A 23,295-nucleotide genomic window follows, 5' to 3' on the forward strand; every position below is an offset into this window, starting at 1 on the left:
TAATAACCATGAAATATTTGCAGCATGTTGCAGGAGTAAAATTCTTGTTGGCAATTCAGAAAACATGATTCACTTGATGTTGCATTTGTCAACAAATTGTTAAATGCTTTCCTGGAAGTACTTGGTGTGAGGGAAGTGTTTTTCATTAAAATTTATATTATCAAAATGAAATTATAGCACCAGTTTGTATTGCTGGTTTCACATGAGCTTGGTTGTACCAGCAGATGGTGGCAGAGAGTGGGAACATATTCTGGTAGAAAACAGAAACCGGACCTGAAGGGTAGATTAGGTCATGCCTGGACACACTCATGCATATTGCCATCCTGGCCTAAAAGTCCTCCTGTGACACAAGGAAACAACCTTCATCAAAAGCGTGTATTGACAGTGTTTTTTTTTCACAGATGGCAAAAGTTTAACCACAAAAAGACACCTATATGACAAGCAGGGTGCCAATCTGTCAGGCAAGCCTTTGTAATATGGTAAAAAACAGAAAATGTATTTAAGATGGCAAGATCATGAACCTAGAAATCTTAAGTAACATTGGGTTTATTTACTCAATAAACACTCTACATCACCAATTGACGCTTGAGCCACAGTGACTGGAAAGTGTTAAGTGACTCAAAATACAAGGCTATCTGAATGATTTCACTGACTTGGCAGAAAAAAACAACAGCAACAGTAAACAAAGCATTAATATCAAAGAGACCAGAAAGATTAGAAAAATATTTCAGCACAACATATTGTTCAAAATAACTAGAATGGCTCCCATATAAGAGACAAAGCAAAATAAGGAGAAGATGGAAATACAGCGCAGACAGGAAACAAAGCAGGCATTGAGTATTAAAAGGAGGCAGCATTTTCTACTATGCCATCATGGAGCTCAAATCTGCAAATTTTAAAAATACCAAAAACTTTGTCACTTCCAGGAAACTTTCATCTTTGAATTTTAAAGAACCTAGCTATACAATACATTTTGCTTGGACAAGCACAAAAGTAAAATTTACAAAGCATTCATTTACTTTATAGTTTTAATTCAAACATTTAAGGTGCTTTGCAAAAAGTATTCAGCCCCTTGAAATCCATTCCCTAGATTACAGTAAATACAAAAACATATTCCTTCATTTCTATTGACAAGCTAAGTGTTCTAACAGTTTATTTTTAAAGCCAAAGTAAATCATTTGTCAAAAGTATATTTCTAAAAACAAAACCTGGAAAAGTGCTGCATGCATAAGTAATCAAATCCCACTCATCAATATTTAGTAGGACCTCCATTTGCCACAATAGCAGCCATAAGTCTTTTGGGGTACATCTGAACCAGCTTTGCACACCTCTTAGGAGTAATTATGTCCCATTCTACCTAGCAGGATTTCTGTAAATCTTGCAGGCATGTTGGATAGAACCTCTGGACTAGCATGTTGAAAGAGTGTGCCAGATTCTCAGTGAGGTTGAGAATGTATTTATTTATTTGTCCTCACAATTTTGACTAAGACACTGTAAGACTTTTTTTTTTTAAATTTACTTATTTTTGTTGTTGAGCCACTCCAGTGTTACCCATGCCTTGTGTTTAGTATTGTGGTCTTGCTGTAAACTGAACCATCTCCTGGGCCTCAGCTTCTCTGCTGACTAGTACAGATTCTCTCCCAATATTTCATTGTACAGTGGAACCACGGTTTGCGAGTAACTTGGTTTACGAGTGTTTTGCAAGACGAGCTAAAATTTTTAATAAATTTTGACTTGATAAATGAGCGAGGTCTTGCAATACGAGTAGTATGTATACGCTTTGTCTGCTGAGTGTCATGTGATCACAACTGAGCTGATGGTTCTTCTCTCTCTCGCTGCGGGATTGAGGGCAATCGTCTCCTATTCTCCGTCTGAGTCGGCATGCCTCACTCATATAGTCAACATCCGTACGAGCGTACACTGTTTACTACAGCATTGTGACTGTGTGTGTGTGTGTGCACGCGCGTGCGTCCCCGTCTTGCACCCCAAAACACAAAGCTGAGTCTCAGTACTTTAGCAACACCAGCTTTATTCAGATTGAAACAGCAACAACGCGGTTATTTATTGTAGCGGGATCTGCCACTCTCCTATACACAGACACAGCAGTCAGGCAGGGTCGTGGCCAAGTAGTACTGTGCCCTGCGCATTTATAAGGTTCCTTGTTTCACCCATCGACGGCAGGTGCTTATAGCATGTCCACGATCTTTTCAGATTCGCTTTTACAGCGAAATGCTACAGTGCTGGGAGAGTGCGACTGCTTTGGGACGCTCTTCCGCGTGTCGTCCCGTTGGGTGGAATCCCACAAGAGTTTAGAAACTCACTCACACCAGCCATGATTCTTTTCAAAGGTAAAGTGCAGGTTAATTTGTTTTACGTATTTTTATTTTATATTTTGTATTAATCGTTTTTATATGAATAGTTTTGGGTTGTGGAACGAATCATCTTAATTTCCATTATTTCTTATGGGGAAATTCACTTTGATATACGAGTGCTTTGGACTGCAAGCACGTTTCCGGAACGAATTATGCTCGCAAACCGAGGTTCCACTGTATTTAGTTTCATTCATTTTTCCATTAGCTGTAACAAGATTCACGGTCTCTACAGATGAAACTCATCCCCACAGCATTGTGCTGCCACCATCATACTTCACTGATGCATGGTGTGTTTTGGGCAATGTTGGGTCTGTACCATATATAGCACCTTGAATTTTGGCCAGAAAGCTCTATCTTGGCTTCCTCTGACCATAAAACCTTTTCTCACATTCCAGTTGTGTCCTTCAAAAGCATAGTGGTGAGTGCTACGTATCATTTTATGGATAATATTAGTAATGGTTTCTTTCTTGCCAACCTGCCTCTTGATATTGTAAATGCAGATGTACCTCAGTATCAGCAACTGACTTTCTCAGTTCATTCAGAGTGCTGGCTGGCTTTTATGTTGCTTCCCTTACCAATTTGTGTCTTGCTTGGGCACAAAGTTTTGATGGAAGGCTTCCTTTACACAGCAGCTGAGTACTGTGATACACATTCCACTTCCTGATGACGGAACCAGTAGTGCTCAGTAGGTCCACAGTCTGGCTAATGTACCCTAACACAAAATGATTTTTATACCCAGAAAATGTGACCTTTACTGTAATTGCTCACTAACTATTCAATTAGGTCCAAATGAGAGACAAATGTGGTTTGTTTAGGCACACGTTGCTACTTTAAACTTTTGGAACATTTTGGAAGGGTTTGAATATTTATGCAAGCAGCTTTTTTCCAGTTTTTATTTTTTAGAAATATACTTTTGGCAAATTATTCAATTTGGCTTTAAAAATAAAATGCTAGAATACTTCAGTTGGCAATGAGTAGTAAGAAAAGTGCTATATAAATGTAATGAATTATAATATTATTTTATTATTAAAAATACTTATTACAAGGATATGGATTTGCATCTTGTGAAATCCAGAAAATAGCAATTATTTCCAAGGGGACTGTACACTTTTGAAAGGCACAATATTAATTTTCCACAGGCACATTATTCTGTTTGGCCATGGGTTTGCATAAACAGAGCCCCACATTCATAAATTTAAAGATCCCAGTCTGCATAACAGATTGATGTCAAGAGTATGGAAGGAAACCAGAGAAACTAGGGGGAAAAAAGAAAAACACAGACAGCTACCTAACTCTGAATCACTCCGACAGAGTCAGTGGGGAGGTAGTATAGTAAAGCAATAGTAGAAATAGCAGTATCTCCTAAAAGGTCTCATATGAAAAATGAAGGGATGACCTTGTGGCACAGTGCTTAGTGCTGCTGCCTTATAGCTCCAAAAGACTGGATTGAAACCATGTTGAAATCCTTTTCTAATTTTAGGTTTTGACTAAATTTGTGAGTCATATCTCTATTTAACAGGCCACCACAGGTTTTGCTCTGATGCTTGTTAGTCAGGGGCTCCACTGTCTACAAGTACTGTTCATTCATGCAGTAGGTCTTTTATAAAGCTTCTAGATAACACCGGGAAGCCTACGTTATATCTCTTTCCTTGCCATACTGGATTTAAATCATGCCATATAAACTATCCCTCCATTCATTGTCAGAGCTGAGGCTTTAATAGGTGTTACGGTGGTGCAGCGCTCATGTCTTGGCAATGGCACTAAAGGTCATGTCTTACTCCTTAGTGCTGAGGAGAAATGCCTGTGTAGAGATCTAATCCAGGGCTTGAAAACTGTCAAAAGCAACAATAAAAAATTGCTTTACTTAAATAGTGTACCATATACTTAAGAACAACTGTCAAAATGAAGAATAAGTGCATTTATGACGATATCAAGGAGGTATTTATTCATACTTGTGGCAACGGGAAAGAGAATCAGGATCACACCTACACCTCAACAACTTTTATAAAGTGTGTTGATGGAGGACACTTAACTTACCCTTGGAATAACTTAGCTATTAGCTAAGCAAACACGGTTGATGGACTGAATTGTCTCCTCTTGTTTGTTAGACTTTGCATGCTTGTGTTGCTTTTATTTATTTTCCTAATTTCTGCTTTTTCTGTTTCACTCCCCAAAAATGTCAAAGACGTGTGTTAAATTATAAATGTGTTTCCGTCAATGTGTCCTAATGTTAGGCTCTGAAATATGTAATGTTACCAGACATCATTGTAACCTTGCCACTCATTCACTTTCTGAACCAATACTTGCTGTTAATACATTTAGCACAGTTACTGGAACAAAGCAGAACTAAACCCAAGAATGGGATGCCGGTCACACCTGGGGTATACTTTGTCACACACCCTTCCACTCAGCCATGTCATTAGACTGTTGGAAGACACCAGCCCAACAAGGAATTCCTTAAGAATACAGCAAAGAAAATGAAAACTCCACACAGACCTCAAACCGATCAGGAACCAAACCTGCATCAAAATTTTACGAGGAGTCAAAATTGTTCGCCAGGCTCAACATTACAACAGCAACCCATTACTACAATTGCAGCCACAGGGGATTCTGAAGTGTTCTCAGCTGCTCCTTGTAGAACACGAAAACAGGTTAAGTCACAAAAACACACGTTACAAACTGGCCTGTAGGAAGAGACTGAGGTAGGAAACATGGCAAGAACATCAGGCAGATTTGACACAGAAGGCAAAACTAGGAAACTTAAACACTGAGCCGCACTAGTTGTAAGTGCCACATCACAGTGAAGCCCAGCCCGAGACATTTTCTTTTTCCTCCTTAATTCTTTTATAATAAGAGAGTAAATAAAAACCAAAGGCTGAATCATTTCACCTTTTTCAAACAAGTGCATTTCTTGCAACAGACTTGCGTCAACTCTATAGCTGGCGTCACTGAGGTTGCCTGACCACAGCTATATTTTACAATGGGGAGGATTTGTTTTCCAGGCAAACAGATTTTTCTTTATCTGCCGTCATTCACTGACTCAGAAAGAAAAGGGTTTAAATAAAGCTTCAAAGATTTGCATTTTAAGGGCAATTTGAGTGAAGTGTATGTGCCAGTATCTGTAAGCTTAGCAGATGCAGAGCATGCGTGCACTTCTATTTAAAAAAATGTCTGTATCTTTGGGTAAATATATTACTTTTTCATAGTGTGGCAGGCAACTGTCAGTGCTTGTTTAATGACTGAATTCACAGGGGGAGCTTTCCTACATCTTGATTGAAAAAAAAAAAAAGAAAGAAAATCACGCCTCTAGTTAGAATTTCACTTTTCAGTTGCAATACATTTCAAGCGGTGATATTAATAAATTGAGCAGATGCTTTGTTGTTTGCCAAATAAAAAAAAAATCTGAGTCCTTTTCTTTGCCTCTTAATGATACAGCAAGTCCTTCATAATGCAAGCCCTTGACTCAACTGCTAGACAGCTAATTGCAAAAAAATATGCACTGTGAAGCACAGCATAAAATACACATTAAAAAAGGCTATTTTAGGAGGGGGAAAAAAAGGATTCTGATTTTATACATTTTTAAATTAATCATCTGACTGCACCCTGTTCTTCAGCTACCTAAACAACTCGGGGTCCACTTACAACACTGGAATTCAGCTGTCTGCTTTTAGCTCCATCTGGTTTTGTAATATAAAGGGAAAGGACAAAGGGTTTCAGTAACATTCTGTCTGGTCAAGTCAGAGTGGACATCCCAACCTGCTTTCAAAAATAATATTGGTGGCAAGCCCCAAGTCACTTCTCTTTTTATCATGCAGTGAGAAATTGGATATTTAAACATGGTTAGTTGGATAATTGGATATTTGAACATGGTGGCAACCTAGACATGCCATATGTGCTTGGTGTACTGGTAACAAAAAGGAAAACACCATGCATCTGCAAAGATCTTTGGCACCAAGTCTGGACTGGTTTTGGGCCCAATGGGCAGCGTTGTACTGTTTATACTTGCGCATGTACTTTACGTAAATCTGGAGGAATCCACCAGGTGGCAGTGCGAGATATTATCACGGTGAGAACAGGTTCGGCATCTCTGTGTTTCGACTTGTATGGAACACCCATTAAATTCCAATGACACCTTACCGCAATATCTCTGAAAAGGATGTTTAATGATTAAATACGTCAATCCACGGATGTGTCCATTCCAGCAAGCATTAGGCAGAAACAATCCCTGGATGGGGTATCGCAAGGTGAATACAAGCACACACATACACTAGAGTCATTTTAGTGGCACCAAATCCCCAAATCTGCATGTATTTGGAAGGAAACCAGAGCACAGTGTGGAAACCCAGCAGGAAAACATGTAAACTCCAAGCAGGGAATACTGGTGAAGTGACTCCCTGTACCAGCCACGTGACTCCCTGTGAGACAGCAGTGCTACCGCTCCGCCACCGTGTCACCCCATGTGTGTAATTATTAACAGTATTCGTTATTTAAATGAAATTAACAATTTATCTGTAAAATGTAACATACATATTTATTGCATTTCATCATGAAAGTGGTATCAAGTATAAATCTAAAGATTCTAAATTTGCAGAGAGTTGGAATATCATACATTTAATGTGTTCTGTGTGGTGATCTATTGCTGCTTGCCACTGCTGTCAGGTCCAAGAAGCTCGTAGCAATTAAAAACTGGGATGACATTTACGACGGTCTGCTTTAATAATAAAGTAAACTATGAGGTTAAAGTGGACATTTCGAGATTAAAGCCGAAATTTCCACTTTAATCACAAAATACACCTTTTTACCATGTCCTTAATTTTTTTTCTCTGTGGCTCAAATACAGCACTGTGAATTATGTTGCAATTGTGAAGTTGCAAAAAAAAAAAAAAAAAAAAGACGGCACAAAAGATGGTATGTGAGACTTTTAAAATGTATCGTGTCATTACGATCGGGAATATGTGACGCTTGAATATAAAAGCACCACGAATGCATCTGTACATCGGCATTTTGCTTCTCCACATCGAACAATTCATCAAACATCAAAGCACGCACATCGATCCCGTGGGATCCGCATAGAGGCTTTCTGTCACATGTAGATAGTAAACAGAGGCTCTGAACGTAACGTTCCAACTTTTAGCACACTGCGCCCCCCGACTTTTTGCTGGTATTGCAACTCACGCACGTGTCGCGTTAATTACTGAGGACCTGCTCAGAGGACACGTGAAATGAACGCTGGGAACGCGTGGCAGCCATGATGCGGGCGCGTACGCATTTTGAGCGTGAAGAATAAACCAGCCCTAAGGCTGGCACCACATTGCATGACTTTTAGTCAAAAAGCACGTCACACTTGATAACAGCTGTTGTCGCATCTTGTTGCCTTGAATATGTCAGATTACGTGTCTAGGAATCACAGAGCATGATGGATTATGCAACTCCTTCATGACTTTTCATTTAGCACAGTTCAAAATTTTTAAAGTATTACCAGCTTGCGTCATTTTGACTTCCAATTAATGTGCTGGTGGGTGATCACATGTATTCAAGGTATGGAGAGTTCAAGCACAATTTGGTCCCATCTTTTTTCTTTATCCATAATGTGCAAATATAACAAATATGTGACATCAGACAAGCAAGCCTCTTTTCTGTTTGCGCAGTGCAAAACACCCATGTTCCTTCTTTTTTGTATGCACTGTACTTCCAGCTGAGCATTCCATAGTTGTCAACTCCCACACACACACTCCAACATATTAAGATATAATAAAACAGGTTATTGAGTCACTGGGGATGTCAAACTATACGACAAGTTGTCACTTACTAAAATTATGTAAATGAAGGCTATGACTGAACATACTGTAGCTGGCAAAGTCATGTAGTGCAAGAGGGCTTAAAGTTCAAATGAAGGTTCTTATCATTTTTCTCTTTCTTTGCTTCTGTAGGGATGGAGGAAAAATGCAAAACACTTGATTAGGAGTTTGATTTTGTGATAATAAATGAAAAACCTTTAACCAGATATGAGACCTTGTTTAAGCCCTTTCGGGGCTTATGGATCATCTTGGTTCTTTGGGCAATAAATTATCTGGGGAGTTTCTCCTCAAACTAAATGGCTGATGCATCAAAAAGAAAAGGGCAAAAAAAGGCCAAAAGAGGGTCAATATGTACAATTCTTTACTAACAGCCAAGTTCTGGCATCTGAAAGAAAGAGTGTGTGTGTGTGTGTGTGTGTGTGCATGTGTGTGCAGGCGCTCAAGTCTGGAAGGCACTCAAGTCTTGCGCTGTCATTCCTAATGACCTCAACTGTGACGTCTTTCTCAGTTACATAACTCCACTGCAGTCCTGAAGCTTTCCGGCCAGAGGATAATCTGGGCATCCCCATTTCAATAATGTGCTGGGCCTCACTCGGACATTGCAGTGCTACTTGATAAACTGGTCTCAGTGGGCCGCATTCACCCTCCCCCCTTCTCCCCTCAGCCTACAATAAGGCGCCAGTCATAAAAGACAGGAATAAAAAGAAAAGAAAAGAAACATCAGGCTGTCTCGGGCAGGCAGCGTATGGCTTAGACTGCAGCCATAGTGCATTGTAGCATTTCTGCTTGCCAGATAAGTCCGTTATGCTCTCCCATTCAGACTGCAGGTCCAATTACTGCTGCATTGCTTTGAATATTGCTCATTTCTTTTGTTGAAAAGACATGGAGGTTGGGGGAGGGGGTGACTTTTGGATGCACATCAATGCTTACCTTTCCACAGAAGGCAGGCAAAGCATTGGCAGATGGCCCTCATTACCCAGCTGCAGCAGTTGTCATGTGTGCTTACAAACAGGGATGCAGAAATTGATAAGAAACCTAGATGCCAGCGTGAAAATCTGAAAGCCAGTGCATTTGACAAGGAAGCTGGCAGGCTCTGAAAGGTTACAGTGATGCTGATGGCATATAAGCCAGATTTGGATATGCCTTCTTAGTGCTAGCCGTCTTCTTGTGGTGTCGTCAATGAAACAATCACATTTCATCACTGGCAGCTTGTATAAATCTACTAGAGGGGATAAGTCCACCGTCAAAATCTGAAGAGAAAGAGGGGGTTAAAAAAAAAAAAGGCCATCTAATGGAGACTAGCTCCACTTTGTCCTTATATGTCCTTTTCTGTTTTTTCAGGCATAGCCCTTGAGTTGAAAATACAGTTTCATTTTTAAATAATGAAGTGCCCCAACAAGAACGATGCGATGTGCAATAAGGTATGTGTGTACTAACTTCTCTAAAGTCCTTAGATACCTTCAGCTTTGGTCTTCCTCATTTTATTAAACAATCTAACACTTCTGAGGTCCAGCTCCCAGTGACTGAAGGTGGTAGCCAGTGCTACAGGTGTAATAAGAAGATTTCCTTCTGACTGAGACATGGAGTAGATATTAGTGGAATTCGTTTAGAATTGTCAAGATGATGAGGAAACCAGGTATGTTTACTTTTTTGTCTGGCATTTCGGTAGTTTTCTTCTACGGTTTTCTTTAATTTGTATTGCATGTAAAGAGTCCTACTTATAAGGACAGGACAATGTTTACGGTGGCTCAGATGGTGCAAGTTAAGTCACTTATGTTTTGAAAGATTTAATCAAAACCTCAGGAGTGCAGGGACATCTAGAAAATACTACCAGACAGATGGAATCGGCATCATTTTTCTTTTTTTTTCACAACTGAATTTGTTGGGCAAGTTGTACCATGGAAAGTGCAACAATGGGGGTAATTATATAGTAATATTAATTTACTATAGGTGCAACTTAAATTAAGAAATGTTAGGAAAGTTATAATATCTTCTTTCAGAAAGTTGTCTTGGTCTTCCAGAGCTCAACTTGACCTCCACCATTCCTGTTAACTGCCATTTCTCAATGACATTACAAACTGAGGAAACAGCTACCTGAACATTTTGCTGTCTTCTTGTATTCTTCTCCTGCTTTGTGAGCATTATTTTTTTTTTTTTTCAGAGTGCTATACAACTGCTTAGAGGAGCCCATGGCTTCTGATTGTTAGGTTTGAGGTGTCAAGAGAATTTTTACAGGTTTGCAATTTGCATCACTGGGTGTTTCCCAACAGTGACTGTGAACAAGCCATAGCCCTAATGAGCTAATTAAGTTCAGAGACCTTGGTAAATGTTATCTGAGAACTCAAATATTTTTGGGTGCCCAAACTTTAGCATGTTGTTCCTTTCCTTTTTTCACTGTACAATTGTACAAAACAAAAACAATACACTAATCTTGCATAAAATGCTGAAAAGAAATGTGTCATCTTTAACTTTATGCCTTTTGGTGATCAGTTCATCTTCTGCTCACAGTAACAGAAATTTTAAACCAGGGTGCCCAAACGTATAAGTAAGTGCACATTCACCTACAACGCAAAGTTTGGCACACTTAATGAGGTATTAAAGGCAGCTTTAAGAAATTCTGCATAATACAAGGCGGCTTTCATTACTTACCTATCTGATTTATGTTCTAGACTTGCAATGCCATCTAATTGCAGTGGTATTGTGGCAGAAAGAGCTGCCTGTAGCTTAATATCAGCAAAACCAATGAAGTGGTTATTGACATTCACCACACCAAACAGCGTCCATGCCTGGTCGCTATTAAGGGAATGGATGTAGAGTTAGTGCATTGCTACGAGTAACTTGAGGGTCCACATCAATGACAGGCTGAACAGGTCTCGTAACACAGAGAATCTATATAAAATAGACCACAGCAGACACTTCTTTTTTAGAAGGCTGTGCTCTTTTAATTTGGGTAGTGAGATCCTCAACAAATTCTAGAACTTACAGGTGCTGGTCATAAAATTAGAATATCATGACAAAGTTGAATTATTTCAGTAATTCAAAAAGTGAAACTTGTATATTAGATTCATTCATTACACACAGACTGATGTTTAATCAAATGTTTATTTCTTTTAATTTTGATGATTATAACTGACAACTAATGAAAGTCCCAAATTCAGTATCTTGGAAAATTAGAATATTGTGGAAAGGTTCAATAATGAAGACACCTGGTACCACACTCTAATCAGCTAATTAACTCAAAACACCTGCAAAAGCCCTTAAATGGTCTCTCAGTGTAGTTCTGTAGGCTACACAATCATGGGGAAGACTGCTGACTTGACAGTTGTCCAAAAGTCGACCATTGACACCTTGCACAAGGAGGGCAAGACACAAAAGGTCATTGCTAAAGAGGCTGGCTGTTCACAGAGCTCTGTGTCCAAGCACATTAACAGAGAAGCGAAGGGAAGGACAAGATGTGGTAGAAAAAAGTGTATAAGCAATAGGGATAACCGCACCCTGGAGAGGACTGTGAAACAAAACCCATTCAAAAATGTGGGGGAGATTCACAAAGAATGGACTGCAGCTGGAGTCAGTGCTTCAAGAACCACCACGCACAGACGTATGCAAGCTGTCGCATTCCTTGTGTCAAGCCACTCTTGAACAAGAGACAGTGTCAGAAGCGTCTCGCCTTTGGACTGCTGCTGAGTGGTCCAAAGTTATGTTCTCTGATGAAAGTAAATTTTGCATTTCCTTTGGAAATCAAGGTCTCAGAGTCTGGAGGAAGAGAGGAGAGGCACAGAATCCATGTTGCTTGAGGTCCAGTGTAAAGTTTCCACAGTCAGTGATGGTTTGGGGTGCCATGTCATCTGCTGGTGTTGGTCCATTGTGTTTTCTGAGGTCCAAGGTCAACGCAGCCGTCTACCAGGAAGTTTTAGAGCACTTCATTCTTCTTGCTGCTGACGAACTTTATGGAGATGCAGATTTCATCTTCCAACAGGACCTGGCACCTGCACACAGTGCCAAAGCTACCTGTACCTGGTTTAAGGACCATGGTATCCCTGTTCTTGATTGGCCAGCAAACTCGCCTGACCTTAACCCCACAGAAAATCTATGGGGTATCGTGAAGAGGAAGATGCAATACGCCACACCCGACAATTCAGAAGAGCTGAAGGCCACTATCAGAGCAACATGGGCTCTCATAACACCTGAACAGTGCCACAGACTGATCGACTCCATGCCACGCCGCATTGCTGCAGTAATCCAGGCCAAAGGAGCCCCAACTAAATATTGAGTGCTGTACATGCTCATAACTTTTCATGTTCATACCTTTCAGTTGGCCAACATTTCTAAAAATCCTTTTTTTTGCATTGGTCTTAATTGATATTCTAATTTTCCGAGATACTGAATTTGGGACTTTCATTAGTTGTCAGTTATAATCATCAACATTAAAAGAAATAAACATTTGAAATACATCAGTCTGTGTGTAATGAATGAATCTAATATACAAGTTTCACTTTTTGAATGGAATTACTGAAATAAATCAACTTTGTCATGATATTCTAATTTTATGACCAGCACCTGTATTGATGACCAGTGTGATTTCCTTTGCTATGATGTCCTGGGTCAGTAACATCACCTCAAGATAGGCCTACTAAATCAACAAGTTAATTAAAAAGGCAGGCTCAGTTATGAGACACACTCTCAACTACGGTTGTCTGAATAAACAGCACTATTCAAAAATAATTTGAATCTATATTTAAAAAATTTTTTTCAAAGGCAAATGCTGACATTCGATTGCAAAAAAATTTGCCCTTTTCTTTTTTTATACTCGCATTAATTTCAGCTTTATGTTACTCCCAACACGCTATACTGCAATACTTTCATATTTTGCACATTACTTCTACAAACAGCATTTTTACAATTTTTAATTTATGAAAAGGACAGGTTCTTTTTACCACACTGCTCTGGTTTATTGGATAATGGGTGTACTAATAGCACATTCTAAAGCCTTCTCCAGTGCTCTAGAAGTATAATTTTGTTCCTGATCCTGTTTTGTAACCAACGCATACGTGTCTATTGGAGGTTGCTGGTATGGCACATATTCTTAAAACAAAGGCAAAATGAAAAATTAAGGTTACAAATATTATATTTTTGTTGAATCTGTAAAGTGAGAAAATAATTCAATTTAGTTTAATCCTGCCTGTTATTTATACCAAATTTTAGTGTAATTTGACAGCCCTACGCTCAGCTCTCTGGAGGTAGTAGCAAAGGACAGAAAGAAGACACGACTGAGTGGCATTATGAACAATTCTTACTCCCTTTCTCTGACACATTAGCATTGAGTACTGTCAGCAGAACTGTGTCAAAAACACTACTGTGGCTCCATTATACCTACTGCAGTACGCCAGCATACCGCCTCACTATGACTGTGGCTTCTCTTTTTATCTTTAACCAAGTCAGAAGGTTTATTTCTTTTTAGACACTCTGGTGTTTATTTGTGAGTAGGTTTGCTTTTTGTCATATTATAATATTTGTTTATCTACTTACTGAGTTTCTATACAAAGCCAAACTTTAATCTGGGGAGAAAAAAGGTGCTATCAACCTACCTACCTTCCTACCCAAGACAAAAATACAAATATGTCCCCTTCTTTCAATATGCTTTCAGCGCCTCTCTCTTATAGTGTTAATGATTCCACTAAGACATGATGAACTTCTGTTAAATCTTAGGTTATTTGTGGTTATCAATTTGTGCATATAAACATGCAACTGCCCAGTCAGATTCAGGAAAATTTTAGACCGTCATTATTTCTTACAAGAATACCGATTATCAACCTCAAGCAAGAATTTAGTTTTTATTGCATTCCTGATTTTGAATATCATGACAATAAATCTTGAAACTTCACATAAAGAGGAAATGTACCAAAGGAAATCTCATTCCTTGAAATCCTCATTGTATCATACATAACATGGAGATGCAGAACCTTTGTTTCTACAACTATCTCTGTAGAAAAAATTATCAGGATAAGTTCTGCTCTGTCTTCATGTTTGCAGTGCTGGAAGTCAGTTGCATTCCCAAAGTGGGCTGTGACAGTCTAGTGCTCTTCTCATCACATGGCTGCTTAACACAAAAACCATGACTTGGTCACCTGAGATATTGTGTCCACATTACTTCCAGCACTGTGAAAGGATAATGCCACAGAAAACTTGCCTCAGGTACCTAGTGTACTCGCCAGTTCAAATAAGAAGGTTGCACACAAAGACTCTAATTTTGCTCCAGTGGCCTTGATGTGCATTACAGAGAAGAGAAAGAAATATTCAAGTACTGCTTAGACCAAGTTGTTTTAATGCACACAACCCAATACAAAAATGGTGTGTGACTTAACTGATTACTCCAATCAGTGCTTCTACACTGAAGTCTACTTGTTGTCTAGAATAAGATTACATAATCTCAGGAAAAACTTGCGAACATTTGCTCAGCCATACAGTCTTAAATTTTATCCAATAATTTTTAAAAGTAAAATCTAGAAATAAAGACTGTGTCCACCATTATGCCTCTAGAACACCAATCACTATTACACTATAAAAAGACTTAATAAAGTCATGGAATGTGTGAAAAAAGGTGTTGACTGACTGCGCAGCTTTCAAAATTGCAACAGGAGAAACACCAAATACAATCAATGTCTACATTTATCCACAATTACAGCTTGAAAATAAGTAAGTGTTGGCTGGCATTTAGAAATAATAAAGGAATTCTCCTCCAAAAGCTGATTTTGTTTTTATATGGCTTCCCACATTCCAATATAGGAGCACAGGCTGAAGCACTGATCAATGAGCTCAAAAGTATTTAGCTGGGTTACAAGTTAGTCTGTTCTATCAAAGCACTTCTTTGTCTATCTGTTTGTCTGTCAAGAATACTGCAAATCCATTTGTCACTAATAGAGAACACATGCAACTTCAAGTGCTTCTTTAACATGCCAGATCAAATCAGCCGGTGATTATTGATATCACCCTGGTTTAACAAAACAGCAGCCAAACTATTTAACTTTACTTGATACAATACATTGTTATTTTGTTTAAACTGGGGCAATTTCTTAAGCCAACATTTGCAATCACAGTGCAGCAACAAATGAATGTACTTCACATCATCATTGGCTTTAAAACAATAGACAACTGTGTTAGCAGCATGTCATGACTGCTGGGAGGCACACACAAGATTATGCCACGCAGCCCTAAAACCTCTAGAAATGAGATACCACCGCAGCCATTGACTATTTTGTTTTTGGCAGTGAGACAGAGTGGCGCACAAGGAGCAATCTATGGCAATTAAGCAGTGGGGAGCCAAAGGTCATTTCCAGAAGAGCTGAGAGTTGTCATCCAGAAAACAACACATTATAATTCAGTAATACATTTAATGCTTATTTTACAGCTGCATTGCATCTCATGAGTTAATCAGAGTGAATATTAATGCATTTTTTTAGTCTGGAAAGCATTAAATGTATAAAAAGGCTAGCAGTCTAACCAGAGAGCAACAACTCATGGGTAGGCAAATATAGTGCATCCAGAAAGTATTCACAGCGCATCACTTTTTCCACATTTTATGTTACAGCCATATTCCAAAATGGATTAAATTCATTTTTTTCCTCAGAATTCTACACACAACACCCCATAATGACAATGTGAAAAAAGTTTACTTGAGGTTTTTGCAAATTTATTAAAAATAAAAAAACCGAGAAATCACATGTACATAAGTATTCACGGTCTTTGCTCAATACTTTGTCGATGCACCTTTGGCAGCAATTACAGCCTCAAGTCTTTCTGAATATGATGCCACAAGCTTGGCCCACCTATCCTTAACCAGTTTCACCCATTCGTCTTTGCAGCACCTCTTAAGCTCCATCAGGTTGGATGGGAAGCATCGGTGCACAGCCATTTTAAGATCTCTCCAGAGATGTTCAATCGGATTCAAGTCTAAGCTCTGACTGGGCCACTCAAGGACATTCACAGAGTTGTCCTGAAGCCACTCCTTTGATATCTTGGCTGTGTGCTTAGGGTCGTTGTCCTGCTGAAAGATGAACCGTCGCCCCAGTCTGAGGTCAAGAGCACTCTGGAGTAGGTTTTCATCCAGGATGTCTCTGTACATTGCTGCAGTCATCTTTCCCTTTATCCTGACTAGTCTCCCAGTTCCTGCCTCTGAAAAACATCCCCACAGCATGATGCTGCCACCACCAGCTTCACTGTAGGGATGGTGCCAGGTTTCCTCCAAACGTGACGCCTGGCATTCACACCAAAGAGTTCAATCTTTGTCTCATCAGACCAGAGAATTTTTCTTCTCATGGTCTGAGAATCCTTCAGGTGCCTTTTGGCAAACTCCAGGCGGGCTGCCATGTGCCTTTTACTAAGGAGTGGCTTCCGTTTGGCCACTCTACCATACAGGCCTGATTGGTGGATTGCTGCAGAGATGGTTGTCCTTCTGGAAGGTTCTCCTCTCTCCACAGAGGACCTCTGGAGCTCTGACAGAGTGACCATCGGGTTCTTGGTCACCACCCTGACTAAGGCCCTTCTCCCCTGATCGCTCAGTTTAGATGGCCGTCCAACTCTAGGAAGAGTCCTGGTGGTTTCGAACTTCTTCCACTTACGGATGATGGAGGCCTCTGTGCTCATTAGGACCTTCAAAGCAGCAGAAATTTTTCTGTAACCTTCCCCTGATTTGTGCCTCGAGACAATCCTGTCTCGGAGGTCTACAGACAATTCCTTTGACTTCATGCTTGGTTTGTGCTCTGACATGAACTGTCAACTGTGGGACCTTATATAGACAGGCGTGTGCCTTTCCAAATCATGTCCAATCAACTGAATTTACCACAGGTGGACTCCAATTAAGCTGCAGAAACATCTCAAGGATGATCAGGGGAAACAGGATACACCTGAGCTCAATTTTGAGCTTCATGGCAAAGGCTGTGAATACTTATGTACATGTGCTTTCTCAATTTTTTTATTTTTAATAAACTTGCAAAAATCTCAAGTAAACTTTTTTCACATTGTCATTATGGGGTGTTGTGTGTAGAATTCTGAGGGAAAAAATGAATTTAATCCATTTTGGAATAAGCCTGTAACATAACAAAATGTGGAAAAAGTGATGCACTGTGAATACTTTCCGGATGCACTACATATTCCATGATACTATATGTTCACCTCTAGATAGCCACTCTGCATTCTTGATAATTACATGAAATGTTAGCAGATTTCCCTTTCAGCACCACTTCTACTATAGTAATGCATGGTTTTCTCATTTTAGCAGTGCCATTTTCCACATCACTTTATCATCACATAAATGTTTCCCATTAAGTAAAGTGATGGGCAGCAGTCATGAGTACACTTTAATTTAAAAATCTCATTAATCTAGCTGCTCCCCAGCATTAATTAACATTGTAGGTAATCTTGAAGCTGTTGGGAAAATATTATGTAACATGCCAAAGGTGGGGAGGCCGAAGTTGTCGGATTGGCATGTTTTTGTGCTCAAGTCTACACATCACCAACATCTAACATTGTAGCCATTTAAACATAAAGACTTATTAGAAGTTAGGGGTAATTAAGGGAGTCATTTTAGTGGCAAACATTTAAACCACCAACAGCATCCACTACAAGTTTTATTCAAAGTATTTATATTGTGTGTCACTTCATGGTACTGCACCATAAAGAAGCAACCCAAGGCCATAAGTATGTTAAAGGAAGTAGATTAAATCAGATCTGGCTTAGTAATGGTTGTTCATTTTGAGACGTGACAAAAGGCGACCCAGTCCCAAAAGAGGTAAAAGGGTCAAGTCAATGTCATTCAGCACATGGCAAATATGGTGCTGAGGTGAGGGCATCAGACTTTCAACTCACAGTGACTTTTTAACTCACTGCCAGTTCTGTTCCCCACTTCTGACTTAGTGTTGTAATCCTGATCAAGTTACATCGCCTACAAACAAACATGCATTTAAATTTCCACAATGTTTCCAACCTTGTGAACTTGTAAACTGACATGGAAAAGGTATCTGCCAAATGTACAATCAAAATCATTGGCATGGGCTGCTATTCCTGTTGTTAATTTCCGACAGACTATGTGACCTAATGAACCGCGCACTAATTTCGTCTCCAGGTTACTCCAGGCACACTACAAAGTATCTATCTATCTATCTATCTATCTATCTACATCGCAATACTTCTGAATTTTGCATGTCACTTCCACAATCAGCTTTTTACAATTTCTGGACAGATTGATTGTTCTAGTGCAGTGTTCTGCTTTTTGGTTAATGTATGTTCTAACAACAGATTTTAAAACCTTCTCCAGCGCCCTAGGGGTATCATTTTGCTCCTGATCCTGTTACCTGATTTTCTGTTGAAAGTGAAAGGGATCTTAGGTTCAGCATTCATTGCAGCAAACAAAAGCTGACTTTCTTTCTCATTAAATATAATGGGAGACACAAGGAAAACAGAAATATAGCAGTTATTATTATTACTGCTTTAAAATTGCCATTTGAAACAGCATGTTCCATGTCGGGAATGCATACTTTGCTACCTTAACCAACATGCGCCTTTTGGGGGCTGCTGGTTTAACATATAATTCCAAAAATAAGGGCAAAATGAAAAATTAAGGTTGCACATGTTATATTTTTGCTGAAATCCCATCTAGTTTAATCCTGTATTTTTTTTATTCTTTGACTACCGGTGCCTGTTCTTCAAAGCTATCAAATCAGGCTGCTCCACACAACTGATTTACCTTTCACAAGCTGTTTTTTTAAACTATCATCTACACTACTACAATTTTCCTGTGTATTTTTTTAAACTTGGTTAGTTAACTTAATGAAAAGAGTATGCCAATTAAAAAATATAATGCGGTGGGTATAATTAAAGATCATTACAATAGACCCTTTAGTACTTTCAGTAACTCCTTTTCTGAAACACAAAAAGACTCAACATGCCTGTATTTATATAAAATATGGATGGGCAGTAACTTAATGTCTTTTGCACCCAAGGATCAGAAAGGCACTTAGCAGAGAGGAGGGCTAGAGGAGGTGACAGGGTGTGAGGGACTAAAGTAACGAGTGTGTTTAAAGTGTTTAAAGTATCTATCTATCTATCTATCTATCTAAATAATCAGGTGCCATTTTGTATGGCCGTCATATACGCATTAAGGGCATGTGAAGTGTCCCAGTTTCACTTTTCTCTTTGATCATATCACTTTCCATGCGCAGAAAATCCTATTTTGTGGAGGAGCGTCAATGCATAAGTCACATGTAGCAGGCTAGCAAAAAAAAAAAAAAAAATCAATAATGAAGCCTACAAAGGCATGCTAACCACAAACTTTAAAGCTACATTCCACTATATTTAAGTATTTACTTATTTTAATGTAAGTTTTAGAGCCATAATTTTGTAATAATTTCACAGCCCTGAAACATACTAGCTATAAACAGATGGGACACTGCTGTCTACTATGTGAACACAACAATCAGCTCAAATTTAATCAACATACCAAAAAATAAAATAAAAAGAACAGTCTTAAGGCATTTGGTTACAATATTATTCTCTTTCTATGCAATGTGCAGTTCTCCATGGACCTGACCTTTGGCATACATTACAGGTGCTCAGCCAGCTTTTATCCATCTAGAATAATCTGAACATCAGAAGGTCAAACCTGGGGGATAAGCGGGGGCAGAAAATTGAAGGGGGAGTAAATGGTGCAATATCTAAAATAGGCGCCCTCTTGACCACACCAATGAGTCACAGATTTGCAGAACCACTACCGTCTTGGTATTATTTAATTATTTTGCAGGCACTAAACGTGGTATTAGTGCATATTTATTCATGAGACTGCTTTGAAGCAGGAAGCTGGGTCTGCTTCATCTGAAAATACAAGTCAGTGTTGCAAACAATCTTCACTACTGATAATTAACAGCAAATCCCAGGGCACAGTTTCCCAAAATCTTACAGACGTAAAACCAAGAGAGGAAGCGCCTAAGGATAGAATTTTACATTCATGTTAATAATCATCCAAACAGCACTCAGGGAGCTTCCTCTAGCTAATAGGATCCACTAATGAGATTATTCTGCAAACGTGAATCTACCGTGGGATGCAGCGCTCAAAGCTCGCTTGCAGATTTGGTTGACAGAGACATGATTGCTCTGCTGAAATAAGAGGCAACAGGATTGGAAGTGCAGCACATTTTTTATCATGTCCTCTCTCTCTAACACTTTTTTTTTTTTTTTTTTTTTATAAAAGCAGATTTGTACTTTAATAAAGCAATATAATGTATAGCCACGCTTGAAACTAAATGCAAGTTACTGATCCAAAGCATTTGAATTAAAAGGAAGCATAACAGAGATCATTCATTTTACCTCTATATTACATTTTTCAAGAGAGGTGGGGGTGGTAGTGGCAAACATGGCACACTGGTGCAGAATGCAGCCACACTACCTTACAGCTCCTGGTTTGAAATTCTTCACTGGCCAGAATCTGTGTGGAGTTTGCACCTTCACCCCATATTTGTTTGGGTTTCCTTCAGACAGTATAGCCTCCTCTCAAAAACCAAAGAAATGCCTGTTTGGATTAATTAGTTACTTTAAAATGTCTCTGGTATGACAGATTAGGTATTAGACTTACTTAAAGACTGCAGGGTAAGAGCAAGGAGTATGCATGTTAGCAGAAGCATGCCATGCAACAAACTGGCATCCTAACCTGGGCTTGCTGCAGCAACATTTAAAGACTGTGGCTTCTGAAGACTGCTTAATAATAAAAACACAAAAATGTGGTGGATATTTTCATGGGAAACATTATTACACGAGACTTTCTATTACAACTTTATAGAAACTGTGTGTGTTTGTTTTAGATAAGTATTCAATTAGTTAAGGGGTACAAAAATCATTTAAAGTCATTCTTTCGTTTTAGTTATCAAAAATCAAAGAAGGCACCCTACTGTAGATACACGTGTAGAGTATATGTAGAGGCAGTAGTATTGTCATGTGTACAGTGAAATTCTTACTTGCATGTCATATACATATTCATTTGTTCATTTTCTAACTCACTGACCCCATTCAAAGTCAAGGGGAAAACCAACAATGGATGGATTGCAACTTGCAAGTTATCTTATGATACACTCTAGTCCAAACACACACTTAAGAAAACTGAGACAATTCTGATTCCTCTGTTAACCTTAAGCAATTTTGGGGAGTACCCAGGGGAAAAACACACACAGACAATGGGAGAAAGAGCAACTTCCACTATTTGATAAGAGCAGGCCATTTTGTCTAACAAACTCATCAATCCTATTCAGCTAATTTCTCCAAAACTTTATTAATAGCTTATTAGTGAGGCTGATGGGCAAGAGTGGATGTGCCTCAGTGGTTAGCTCAAGATCAAATCTAAAATCTGAATTCCCTTTGTAATTCTTATTTATTAAGACACCAACAACACATCACCACCTTGCCAAGAAGATTCTAAAGAGCAAAGCCAGTCCAATCTGAGAGATAGTGCTCAGCTGCACAAGAAAGAATTTAAAATTCAAAGTTCATCAGGCTCATTCAAGGTTTTAAGCTGTGGTGATATTAATATTGTTATACAAACAAATCCACTTAAAGGACAGAAATTCAAATATGGCTGTTTTGCTGTCTTTTATCTGTGTTAATATAAAATGATAAACACCTTATAATCCCAAATGCAGTCCACATAGACCACCCTCTACCCAGGCAACATAATCAAAAGAATGACTATGGATGAATGATACCTAAATATGAATCATAGGCTTTCAGACACCTTCTAAAACCCTCAACACAAAACAGGGCACCAGTCCATAACATGACCAACATTCACACACACATCTCATATTCAAAGTTAGCCTGACACACACAAATCTCTGGGGATGTGAAAGGAAAACTGTAACCTGGAGGAAAAACCATACTGTATACAAAGAGAACATACAGTCTCCACATGGAAAAAAGTCCAGGCATGTTATTCAAACCCAGGAAGCTAGATCCAGGAGGTGGCAGTGCTAAATATGGTGCCACTGTGCCATTCTTCCGTCACCTTCTGCTACAGGAATTTTAACAGATTATTATTTGTTTGAATACTGTTGCTTATAAAGTGTGATTTTCAAAATCAAAATTGCTATTTCTGCACTGATAATGATTTCTTTATCTCAGCAACCTACCCACAGTTCTGCTCAGTCCAGTAAGTGTTCTTACCGAGCCTCTGAATGTGTTTGAAGATTGATCTTCTAGTCCACCCAGATGGGGATAGTGTCTTTTGGTGCTCCCTATTCCTCATCTATACAAATTCTGCTTGTGGATCTTCCTGTGGAATACTGAATAAAATATAGAAAATGAACACAATATTAGTGGATGATAGTGGCCTAACATCCAAAATAATGGGGTAGACTCCATTTTTCTAGAAATAAACTGCATTCCCTGGCAGCAGATGGAACAAAAGCAGCTTGTTACAGAAAATAACATATTACTTTTTTTGGATGCAACATACAGTGGCCATGAAAAGAATGCTTGCCTCATATTGAGAGTGTATAAGACCAGGGGCCTCATGTATAACGCCGTGCGTAGAACTCACACTATAACATGGCGTTAGCACAAAAGCGGGAATGTGTGTACGCACAGAAAAATCCAGATGCAGGAATCTGTACATATGCAAACTTTCACGTTCTTCCACTACATAAATCCCGATCAGCGTGAAAAGTAACGCACGTGCACGCGCCTTCTGTCCCACCCCAACTCCTCCCAGAATTACGCCTCTTTGAAAATGCAAATCGATATAAATAGCCTTCTGAGAAAAGACAATGGGAAAAGCATGGGGAAAAATATAAGAATTTCAGCGAATACCAAGAGGAGGCAAAGGAAAAACATACTATTTGTTGGTTTAAACAGTGGTATAAATAAAAAAGAAATCACATATCAAAGTCGCCGTGAAAAGCCGAGTCGTAGCCCACCGTCTGAGTGTCATACGAAAGCTTATTAGGGTACAGATAAAAAAACAGGCACACAGTGGGAAAAAAGCATGAAATGTCAACTTTAATCTCGAAATTTCCACTTTAATCACGTAGTTTATTTTGCCATTAAAGTAGAACTTCATAAACTTCATCTTAAAATCGTTTAATTTACTAGTT

General features: G+C 39.0%; 1 protein-coding gene across 2 annotated transcripts in view; it reads right to left on the reverse strand.

The window, feature by feature from the left end:
• The window catches only part of cdk16 (cyclin-dependent kinase 16), a 123,011-nt gene that overhangs the window by 84,474 nt on the left and 15,242 nt on the right, over positions 1–23,295 (reverse strand). Inside the window, exon 2 of one of the 2 annotated variants that reach the window (XM_028813319.2) lies at positions 22,367–22,485. The exons of the other annotated variant lie outside the window; for it this stretch is intronic. The gene's annotated coding sequence lies outside the window, so the exon portion shown is untranslated. The remainder of the gene's footprint in view (positions 1–22,366; positions 22,486–23,295) is intronic. 2 annotated transcript variants of the gene reach the window in all.

This window comes from Erpetoichthys calabaricus, chromosome 11 (genome assembly GCF_900747795.2).
Source record: "Erpetoichthys calabaricus chromosome 11, fErpCal1.3, whole genome shotgun sequence".
NCBI lineage: Eukaryota > Metazoa > Chordata > Cladistia > Polypteriformes > Polypteridae > Erpetoichthys > Erpetoichthys calabaricus.